The sequence below is a fragment of the Bos taurus genome, chromosome 11, assembly GCF_002263795.3.
Source record: "Bos taurus isolate L1 Dominette 01449 registration number 42190680 breed Hereford chromosome 11, ARS-UCD2.0, whole genome shotgun sequence".
NCBI lineage: Eukaryota > Metazoa > Chordata > Mammalia > Artiodactyla > Bovidae > Bos > Bos taurus.
The window spans coordinates 63149906-63161890 of NC_037338.1; the positions used below are offsets into that span (position 1 = coordinate 63149906).

The following is an 11985-nucleotide window of genomic DNA, read 5'->3' on the forward strand; positions in this document are numbered from 1 at the left end:
ACAGCAAGGCTGGTGAATAAGGAGTCGAGGGGCGGGGGAAGAGGGAGCGAGGGAGGAAGGCAGTCGCCACCTCAAATCCACGCCGGACCGGGAACCTCCAGTCCACAGCGCGATCCCTTGCCCTCCCCAAAGTGGACTCGCTACATTTGCCCAGACCCTCCCTCCGCCCCAACACCCACCCCCGCTAACCCAACACAGCACTCACCCTTCAGCGAAGTCGGCACCCGGTCCAGCTCCGAGACGGGTCGGGGTGGCAGCGAGGGAGGGGACGTCTGGGCTGTGGGCGGGGGGTGTCGGTGCGTCACTAGAGTGCAGGACGGTGAGTTCGAGGGGTGGGAGTGGAGAGGAGCCGGGAAACCAAGTCACTGCCGAAAAGGGACGAGGAGCAACGAGGGGATGGAGGAGAAAGCCCCTTCCCTAAAATAAGCCCACCGGCCCCTGCGACCCCCCTGCCCCAGGAAGGGAAAATAAAATCCGGGGAAATAAAAAGACTGACAAATAAACCTCTAAAACGATGAGAAGCAAGGATCAGACTTTAATTTAAAGGGGGGAGACTGAGCGAGGTCTGGAGGGGTGACAGAAGTGGCTCTAGGTCTATCCCATGCCTTTGCAGTCCCCAAGCGGAGGAGGAGGCTGGCTGAGGGGAAGTTGCAGCGGCTCCCGAGGAGGAGGCGGAGGAGGCGGAGGAGGAGGTTACACCGTAACAAGTACAGACAGACAGCCATGGATCAGAGGGGCGCTGCGAGCAGGGGCGGCCGCGGCGGGGCGAGCGGCCGCGGCAGCAGCACCGCCTGCTCGGCTAGCTCAAGACATTTAATTGGATTGATGGGTTGTGCAGTGACTCACAGACTTTACAGAGTCGTAAAGCAGTCCCCGCCCAGCTGGACAGGGGAGATGCGGTGGGGACGGCTAGGGAAAGGGGGGCTGTGAAAGAGCCGGGAGGGGAGGAGGAGAGTGAGAGGGCGAGGCGTTATGGGGGGCGGGGAGCGAAGCGGAATCACTCAATGCCGAAGCCCGCCGCTCCGACGGGCGTGGGGGTCGGCCAATGACGGTGCGGCTCGATAGGCGGCCGGCTTCGCCCCTGGCCCAATGAGTCTTCTAAGGACACTGCCGCTAACCGGGCGGGGGGAAGTGGAGTGGGGGGTGGGGAGTGGTGGGTGGACGTTGAAGTAGGGAGGGAGCGGTGGAGAGAAAGATGAGGCACCGGAGACCGGCGGAGTCACTCAGCTCTCCTCGCTCCAGAAGTGCGCCTTCTGCCAATCCGAGGGCCGCATGGGGGTGATGGACGCAAGCGTGTGCCCAATGAGGAAGAGAAGGTGCCGCTCCGAGCCACAGGGGAAGGAGTGGGCGGGCCAAGGTCCTCCCCTCCCTCCGGCACCCGGGTCCTCCCTCCCGCCCTGTTCAGGTCAGTCACGCAAAGAACAGTGTGAGGGATGGGGCCGTGCGGCGGGGGGGTGGGGCGGCTGAGGGCCGCGCTACAGAAGGCGTGACAGCGATAGGGACTGGCTGTGCTGCCGACTCCGCACCTACCGGAGGAGGCGATGAAGAAGGCTGGCTCCTTACTCAGCCTTCAAGCTGCTGCTCTTGCTGCTCAGCCTCTGCCCGGCGCTGCCTGGGAGCCCCTGCGGCCAAACCCCACTCCCGAGTGGCAGACAGATGTGGAGTAAATCGGATCAAAACTTTGCCTCCCGTCGGTGCTGTGCCCACTCTAGCAGACAGCTCCGTGTGACGTTCTGTGGGGCTGTGCTCCGGGAGCCGAGGGAGCTGGACGCCAAGACCGGAGGCATTTCCCTCCTTGCTTGCCTGTGTTCTGGGGAAGTCAGAGTAGGGTGTGGACAGGTTGAAACACCTCCTGAATACATAACATTTCTTTATTGGGTTTCTGGAAAAGGTACTTAACCTGACGTGAGTGAAGCTGTGTGGGTTTTGTGCTTGTAAATATCAGCTTCCTCCAGCCCTTGCTCCCGCATGCATTACTCTTTTTCTCCCACTTCTCTGCCCACTCTCCTCACCTTGGACCCTGACACCTTGTACTCACTACTAGATCTCGCTGCTCATTCCCCGGAGCTACGGCTTTTTCTCAGTTTCTTGCCTACTGTCTAGGAATCATTGTACACACCTTAACACTGCACGCACTTGTACTTGAAAGTAACTGGGATCACTAATGAACCTGAACAGAGGTGCCGGCAAAAGAAATACACTGGCAAAAATCCACCTTCTTAACCACAAGGGACATTTCTGCAGGTTATTGAAATTTATGACATTTGCTTCCTATTAAAAAACCAAGGAAAGACAAATCACGTATCACATCCCTAGAAAAAAAGATTTTCCAGTCCACTTAGAATACTCAGTATCCATTTTCTTTAGACAAGTCAACTGGAGAGACCCAGGATTGACTTGTGGTCTTGAAGGGAGCAAGATCATTTTTTCCCCATGATTATCAGAGTAAAACCTTACAGTGGTCTGGAATTCAGAGGAGAGGTAGTAAGTGAACAATAAGCCTTAAGGCTTACCCTAGTCATACGGAGGCTTTCCTTGATTACTGTTGTTTTAAGATAGGGACCCTTCCCATAAACTGTAATTGTGACACTCAGCCTGACACCTCTTGCCTCTTCTCTTTCTGATTTTAGCCTTATTCCATGATGTCAGCCTGCATCCTGAGTCCACCTAAGAAAATGAACCAACTTACACACTTCCTATAGTGCCCAGATTGTGTATGCATTGCCCCTCATTGTGTTGAAACTTCTTTGCAGTTTGGCAATGCAAGGACGCCAGCATCATCATCCCAGGACATAATGATATTCAGGAGGGGGGCTGTGTTCCCTTAGCCAGGTCACCCTGTGATGATTGAAACACACTAAATCCCTCCTGTGGGAAGAATCAGCTCCATTTCTAGTGTGGGCTATGCTACTACATTTAAGAGTGTGCTAATGATACTTTCAGAAAGCCTATTTCATATTTCTCTTGCTGTGAGGTCATTTTATGACTCAGGTGAATATAACTGATTGTGGTATTATCTTACATACTATGAATGTCACTAAAAACATAAGATTTTGAGTCTAAACTACACTAGAGGATCTTTCAGAGGATCTCCAAATAGCCAGGGTTAGCCTCCTGTGGCAGAAGTTGCTCCCTTGTCAGTTGTTATTGGCATGCCTCCAGTCCCCACCATGTGTCATCTTCTAATTCTGTGCTCACCCTATTCCAGTATTTCTTAAATGGTTGTCTTAGGCCCACCTAGATTCCTGAGTTTGCTCTCAGACCTACTGAATCATCATCTCTGTAAGCTGGTCATGGGCTTCTGCATTTTTAGCAAATATGCCTGTGACATGAATAAATATTAAAAAATCAAATGTTTCATTTGAAACCCCCATTTTATTCCTTTCTTTTGAAAATTTAAGAACTGTTACTTATTTATTTCTTCCTTTTTTCTTTCTCACACATATCTCTTTCCTTTTTTCCACATATATTCCTTTCTCTTACACATTTTTTCTCTCATTTTTGTGTTCACTTACCTTTCTATATTTCTTGTGCACAGGATTGTATAATACACTGGCAGGGTAATCCCTAAAAAAAAAAAAAAGGTGAAGTTGGCAAATTGCCTTTGATAAATACCATAGGTATACTTTATAATTACACCATTTAAAATGTATACTAAGTCAAATAGATGTATAAGCTTAAAAATAACACTGTAATTGATGTTATGTATAAATTTCAGTATGTGTGAAACTTACTAGTTTATGATTTCGAAGTATACAAAAAGAATTTTTTACATGGGAGAGTCATGTTTCAAAATGCAAATTTCAATGTACAAATGATTTGTTACTATCATTTTCTAAACAATGGAGTGAGACTAATGATGTACTAAGAACTGTTATGTTTACCAAAAAAAATAAAAAGTGCTTTATGAGATTTTTGTTATCTCAAAGAGCTTAAATACAACTCACATGAACCAGGAAGCAAAAGTACATCCTTTATTGAAGATGGAAGTTTCAACCCGAGTTTCATTAGCATTCCTACAGATAGAGCCCAAATGAACATTAGCTCACAATCCAAATTACAGAATAAATGAATTAAAAAGTTGTAATCAGCAAGAGGAGGCAGAGGCAGAAAAAAAGGAAAATTATAATTAGATTCTAAATCTGAAAAAGAACAAGAATAGGCCCATTTGCTTATGAACATATATGCAAAAAATTCTAAATATTAGCTAACTGAATCCAACATTCTTACTCCAGAAAAACTAGAAGAAACCTTGAGATTCATTTCCCTCTCTTTATTTTTTTCCCCCTCTTTAGAATATACTTGTCTAGCTACCTGTCTAGCCGTTTATCATGAAAATGTAATAAATCAAGTAGGGCTTATTTCAGAAATTCAAGTATGATTTAACATCAGAAAACCTATCCAAATATGTACCTCAAGAAGGCTAAGAGAGAAAGCATTGGAGAATGTGCATCCCTTATTAATAATAGAAACTTTCAGAAAAATTAGGAATAGGAAGAAATGTACTTAAATTTATGAAGGACCAAAAATGTACTGCAAAATATTATTAATGGATTAACTTTAACACATTCCATTTAAGTATGGGATCAAGACAAGTTTGCCACAGCTGCTTAAATGATATTGAAAGTCCTGGCTGACAAAATAAGATTTGTAATAAAAGGATGAAGAAATTAAATGGAAGAATCAGAAGGAAAGGGATAAAATCGGGATTTTTGCAATAATATGATCAACCACATAAAACACCTAATAGAAACAATAAGCTATTAGAAATAATATGAGAAAGCCACAAAATGACAGCGAGCAATTTTTTTCTCTTTTTTCCAGAACTACTCTTTTATGGGGCATATGGCCAACCAGAATAAAGACAATGTTTGCTAGCCTCCTTTGTAGCTAAGTGTTGCCACGTTCTAGGCAATGGGTTAAAAGCAGATCTGGTGCACACATTCCTAAAGGGAGAGAGTATGCTTCATCCTCTTTCCTGCCATCTGAAATGAGATACAGTAGCTGGAGCTTCAGCAGTCATCTTAGACCATGAGCTGAGGTTGGATATGGAAACCACACACAGAGAAACTAGAAAGAAGGCACCTTCTGTACCAGCACCAACCTTAAAGCAGCTACCTCCAGACTTCTGGAACTTCTTGAACACACCTCCATCTTATTTGTGCCACTCTTATTTTAGTTTGTGTGTGTGTGTGTATGCGTGTATGTTGTTACAGACAGCCAAACCTAATCCTACATGATATAGCAACATTCCCAAATTCAAAATCATTTCATGAAAACCAGTAGTATACTCACATACTAGTACTAAAAAACTAAAATAAGATACTATTTACAATAGCAAGAAAACTCTAAAAGTCTTCGAGGATTAACCTAAGAAAAATGCACAAAACTTTCATGAAAAAAAAAATGTTAATACTAGACTTCCCTGGCGGTCCAGTGGTTACGACTCTACCCTTCCATTGCAAGGGATGCAGATTCGATCCCTGGTTGGGAAACTAAGATTCTGCATACCACGTGGTGCGGCCAAAAAAAAACAGACTAAAGAAAAAATGTTAATGCTATTTAAAGACTTCAAAGAAGACCTAAATAGGGGTGTGTATAATGTTTGTGGATAGGATGAAGTAACGTTACTAAGATAATTGTGTGTGTATGTGTGTGTGATTAGTTGCTAAGTCGTGTCTGACTCTTTGCGACCCATGGACTGTAGCCTGCCAGGCTCCTCTGTCCGTGGGATTTTCCAGGCAAGAATACTGGAGTGGGTTGCCATTTCTTTCCTCAGGGCATCTATCTTCTTGACCAAGGGATCAAACCTGTGGCTCCTGCTGCATCTCCTGCATTGCAGGCAGATTCTTTAACCACTGAGCCACTGAGGAAGCCCACTAAGATTTTAATGATCTCTAAATGTATTCATAAACTCAGTGCAAACCATTCAAACTTGTAACAGGATTTGAAGAATTTAAACATTCTCAAATATATATGGAAGATTAAATTCCATTATAATCTGGTCATTTTTAAAAATAAAAATCAGAGAGGGGAAATTTACCCTTCCAGATAATGACATATTATAAGTCATAGTAGCAGACATGTAAAACAGAGAACCAGAAAACACAACTCAGAAACAACCCATTTACCTATGTGAACTTTGTATGTGATAACGGTAACATGACAAATCTATGAGGAAATCATGTAGAGATAGTCAACTATCACTACAATAATAATACCATATAACAAATAACCCTGAAATATCAGTGACTTATTAAAGCCATTGTTTTTTCTCTTTCACAGGTCTGTATGTGAACTGAGACTCTGCTGATTCCATCTGGTTAAGACTTGGTTGGACTCAGCTGAGTTTTGCCCCAGGACACAGGTTAAATTCAGGTCTTTATCACATGTCTCTGGCAATGACAGGAGCTCAAGAGGTGAAGTCAAGTCACTCAAACACATTTAACACTTCTGCTGCCATCACATCTCCTAATATTCCATTGGCCAAATAAGTCACATGGCCAAGTCCACCAAAGTAGTGGAAGGTGCTGCAAAACCACATGGCAAAGAGCATGGGTATATAATTCTATAACCAGGAGGATGTGAAGGTTTGGGAAAAATAATCCAACCTAACAGAAAAGTTTTGTTTCATAGATAATGTTGGAAAAATTGGTTCACCATAGAGAAAAATAAAGTTGCATCCATATTTCATACCATTTGCAAAGGTAATATTTCAATGAATCCGTTCAGTTCAGTTCAGTCAACTCAGTCACGTCCGACTCTTTGCGATCCCATGAATCACAGCACACCAGGCCTCCCTGTCCATCACCAACTTCCAGAGTTTACTCAAACTCATGTCCATCGAGTCGGTGATGCCATCCAGCCATCTCATCCTCTGTCATCCCCTTCTCCTCCTGCCCCCAATCCCTCCCAGCATCAGAGTCTTTTCCAATGAGTCAACTCTTCGCATGAGGTGGCCAAAGTATCGGAGTTTCAGCTTTAGCATCAGTCCTTCCAATGAACACCCAGGACTGATCTCCTTTAGGATGGACTGGCTGGATCTCCTTGCAGTCCAAGGGACTCTCAAGAGTCTTCTCCAACACCACAGTCCAAAAGCATCAATTCTTCAGCACTCAGCTTTCTTCACAGTCCAACTCTCACATCCATACATGACCACTGGAAAAACCATAGCCTTGACTAGACGGACCTTTGTTGGCAAAGTAATGTCTCTGCTTTTTAATACGCTATCTAGGTTAGTCATAACTTTCCTTCCAAGGAGTAAGCGTCTTTTAATTTCATGGCTGCAATCACCATCTGCAGTGATTTGGGAGCCCCCCAAAAATAAAGTCTGACACTGTCTCCACTGTTTCCCCATCTATTTGCCATGAAGTGATGGGACCAGATGCCATGATGTTAGTTTTCTGAACGTTGCCTAAAAATGAAAGGGAAAACTGTAAAGCTAATAGAAATTAAAAGCAGAAGAATTTCTTTGGAATCTTAGGATAGGAAAAGATTTCTTCAAAGACTCTGAAAGCATAAACTATAAAACCAAAAGATTGATGAACTTGACTATATCAAAATTAGTTTTCTGGTGAACAAAGAACATCATAAGACAAGAGAAAGTTGATACATTGAGGGGTGTTTCCAAACCAAGAAGAAATTAATGTCTACAATATGCTAGGAATTCCTGCAAATCATTGAGAGAAAAAGGAAAAAAAAAAAAAAAAACAGGAAACACAATAGAAAAATAGCCAAAGGATATGAACATGCAAATTTACAGAAAGGAGGCTTGAGAGACTGACAACTGGATGAATAGATATATTGTATAACATGGAGACTATAGCAAATATCTTATAATAACTATAAACAGAATATAACCTTTAAAAATTGTAAATCATGATATTGTACACCAGTTGACTCATTGGAAAAGACTCTGAAGCTGGGAGGGATTGGGGGCAGGAGGAGAAGGGGACGACAGAGGATGAGATGGCTGGATGGCATCACTGACTCAATGAACGTGAATCTGAGTGAACTCCGGGAGTTGGTGATGGACAGGGAGGCCTGGCGTGCTGCGATTCATGGGGTCGCAAAGAGTCGGACACAAGTGAGCGACTGAACTGAACTGAACTGAACTTATATAATACTGTATACCAACTATTGTTGCTGTTCAGTCGCAAAGTCATGGCCAATTCTTTGTGACCCCATGGACTGCAGCAGGCCAGGCCCTCACTATCTCCCAGTTTGCTCAAGTTTACCTCCATTGAATCGGTGATACTATCCAACCATCTCATCCTCTGCTGCCCTCTTCTCCTTTTGCCAATTTTTTGCCAGTTTACCAACTATATTTCAGTTTAAAGAAGTAGATGAAGAGATATACAATTCCACTTATAATCAGATAACTGCATATTAAAGCAAGACACTTCTTTACATCAATTAAATAGGCAAAAATGTGAAAGTTGGGTAACACCAAGTGTTGGCTAGGATGGGGGGAATCAGGAATCCTCATGCATTGCTATTGGGTGGCTGATGCTGGGAGGGATTGGGGGCAGGAGGAGAAGGGGACGACAGAGGATGAGATGGCTGGATGGCATCGCTGACTTGATGGACGTGAATCTGGGTGAACTCCGGGAGTTGGTGATGGACAGGGAGGCCTGGCGTGCTGTGATTCATGGGGTCGCAAAGAGTCGGACATGACTGAGCGACTGATCTGATCTGATCTGATAGTCATTTTGGAGTTATCTGGAAATAGGTAATAAAATGTAGCATGTGGAGACTTCTCTGGTGATCCAGTGGTTAAGACTTTGCCTTCCAGTGCAGGGTCTGCTGGTTCGATCCCTAGTTGGGGAGGTAAGATCCCACATGCCTCCCTGTCCAAAACACCAAAGCATAAAACAGAAGCAATATTGTAACAAATTCAATAAAGACTTTGAACATGGTCCACATCAAAAGAAAAGAAAAAGTAGCATATGTTTTCCTAATGGCCCAGCAGTTTCATTCCTGGGAATATATACCTTTAAGAAAATCTTGAAACATGTCCATAAAAGGGTACAACTGAGAATAGTCATCATAGCAGCACTTGAAGTAGCAGCATGTTGTTGGCAAGCTTAGTATGTATCACTGTGCAATACAGAGAGGAAATAAAATGTAGCAGATACTATGGAATAACAAGCAGCTGCTAAAAGTAGTGCACTAAATGTATGTCTTACAACATGGATAAATCTTTAAAATGTTTTATACTGAAAAAGGATAAGAAACAAGAAAACAGTGTAAGCCCCAGGCCTTGGGATGTCTTTCACTAAAGGATACATGAGTGTTTTTCATTTCTGCTATTAGCTGGGGCACTTTGAAGGAGGGATAAGAAGGTGCTGTTGTGATTCACTTTTAACTCAAATATTTCCTTCTAGTTTTCATATGAGGTTGTGGCAGGTTTTCATGCAGGTCCTTTCCCCTTACCCCCTAAGTTTGGAGATAGATTGGTAATTTTTCAAAAAGATTTAAGGGTTTCCTAATCTTCAAGACAAGGGGAATGGATGTGATGGCTCTTGAAGTTTCTCCCAGCCCCATCAGGTTAAGAATCTCCCCCACGCAGACATGTGGGAAACACAATTGATTCCCACAAAGGTACACGAGAACAGCCGCTGCTTGGGTTATACTGCCTTAAAAGCTTGTCTCTGCCCTAAACTATCCTTAATGGCTCATTACTAGCATATGAAATTCTGATGCTTAGTAATGCTACGCTATGATTTCATGGCCCTCAAAGTCCAAGAATTTGCCAGAGTCCAGGTGGGGAGTTCCACAGGGCGGCAGCCCACACACTTCCAGGAGGACTAAAAAACACGTGCAGGCTTCTCTCTGACCAGCTTTGGTCCCCGATTTCTGCAGAAGCTAGGATGTGATCTTGCAGAGATGACTTTTTTGAGATCAAATATCTTACGACTCTCATTTAGGGTCTGTAAGACTCATCACCAGGTCCCAGTATTGGGACATTAATGTGAGCTCACATGTATTACGTAACCCTAAAAAGAGCTAATGATTTATCCATCAGTAGCTTCTGTAACTCCTGGGAGCTGTGTAATCCAATCATCCCATATTTGTTCAACCATTACTAACAGAGTTCTAGGGAGTTTGGGGAGATGAATTAGGAAAAGTAGATTGAACCCAGATTATAGAACCTAAAATGTCTGATTAGGAGTTTCAATTTGTAGGTTAAAGCAATAGAGAGTCTTTTAAGGTGTTTGAGAAAGGTCTGATGAAAAAAGAGTGTTTTAAATTTAAGGTAGAAAATGTTTATTGAGAAAATGGACAGTTATTAAGTCCCTATTATAGGAAAGCTACATGGTAAGCACTATTGTGAAAGTGCTACACTCAATATGCCAGCAAATCTGGAAAACTCAGCAGTGCCCACGGGACTGGAAAAGGTCAGTTTTCATTCCAATCCCAAAGAAAGGCAATGCCAAAGAATGCTCAAACTACCACACAATTGCTCTCATCTCACCCGCTAGTAAAGTAATGCTCAAAATTCTCCAAGCCAAGCTTCAACAGTACGTGAACTGTGAACTTCCAGATATTCAAGACTGGATTTAGAAAAGGCAGAGGAACCAGAGATCAGATTGCCAACATCCTTTGGATCATCGAAAAAGCAAGAAAGTTCCAGAAAAACATCTACTTCTGCTTTATTGACTAGGCCAAAACCTTTGACTGTGCAGACTACAACAAATTCTGGAAAATTCTTAAAGAGATGGGAATACCAGACCACCTGACCTGCCTCTTGAGAAATCTGTGTGCAGTCAGGAAGCAACAGTTAGAACTGGACGTGGAACAACAGACTGGTTCCAAATAGGAAAAGGAGTACGTCAAGGCTGTATATTGTCACCCTGCTTATTTAACTTATATGCAGAGTACATCATGAGAAATGCTGGGCTGGATGAAGCACAAGCTGGAATCAAGATTGCCAGGAGAAATATCAATAACCTCAGATATGCAGATGACACCACCCTTATGGCAGAAAGCGAAGAAGAACTGAAGAGCCTCTTATTGAAAGTGAAAGAGGAGAGTGAAAAAGTTGGCTTAAAACTCAACATTCAGAAAACTAAAATCCTGGCATCTGGTCCCATCACTTCATGGCAAATAGATGGGGAAACAGTGGAAACACTGTTTTGGATGACACTGTTGGATGACACTGGAAACAGTGTCAGACTTTATTTTTGGGGGCTCCAAAATCACTGCAGATGGTGATTGCAGCTATGAAATTAAAAGACACTCCTTGGAAGAAAAGTTATGACCAACCTAGATAGCACATTAAGAAGCAGAGACATTACTTTGCCAACAAAGGTCTGTCTAGTTAAAGCTGTGGTTTTTCCAGTAGTCATGTATGGATGTGAGAGTTGGACTGTGAAGAAAGCTGAGTGCCAAAGAATTGATGCTTTTGAACTGTGGTGTTGGAGAAGACTCTTGAGAGTCCCTTAGACTGCAAGGAGATCCAACCAGTCCATCCTAAAAGATATCAGTCCTGAATATTCATTGAAAGGACTGATGTTGAAGCTGAAACTCCAATACTTTGTCCACCTGATGTGACTGATTTATTTGAAAAGACCCTGATGCTGGGAAAAATTGAAGGCAGGAGAAGAAGGGGACGACAGAGGATGAGATGGTTGGATGGCATCACTGACTCAATGGACATGAGTTTGAGTAAACTCCAGGAGTTGGTGATGGACAGGGCAGCCTGGTGTGCTGCAGTCCATGGGGTCGCAAAGGATCAGACATGACTGAGCGACTGAACTGAACTGAACTGAAGCACAAGAGGAAGAAGGTCCTTGCCTCTAAGGAATTTAATGCTCACTAGGTGTTCCGTTTTTGTTTTTAATATGGGGTGGGGCACTATTCTGAGATTTTAACCAGTGTGATTTTCCTATGCTTTCTGTATCCCAGCCTGTTCCCTCAGGGTACGGCTACTACACGGCAGAGATTTAGAAAGAAGAGTCATCTCTTGACTTCTAGGTCTTG

At 43.4% G+C, this 11985-nt stretch overlaps 1 protein-coding gene across 2 annotated transcripts in view; it reads right to left on the bottom strand.

Annotated features, from left to right (window-relative positions):
* SERTAD2 (SERTA domain containing 2) overlaps window positions 1-824 on the bottom strand; it is a 115847-nt gene extending 115023 nt beyond the window's left edge. For both annotated transcript variants that reach the window (XM_005212834.5, XM_010810111.4), the window contains exon 1: window positions 206-824. The gene's annotated coding sequence lies outside the window, so the exon portion shown is untranslated. The remainder of the gene's footprint in view (window positions 1-205) is intronic.
* Window positions 825-11985: the final 11161 nt, after the last annotated feature.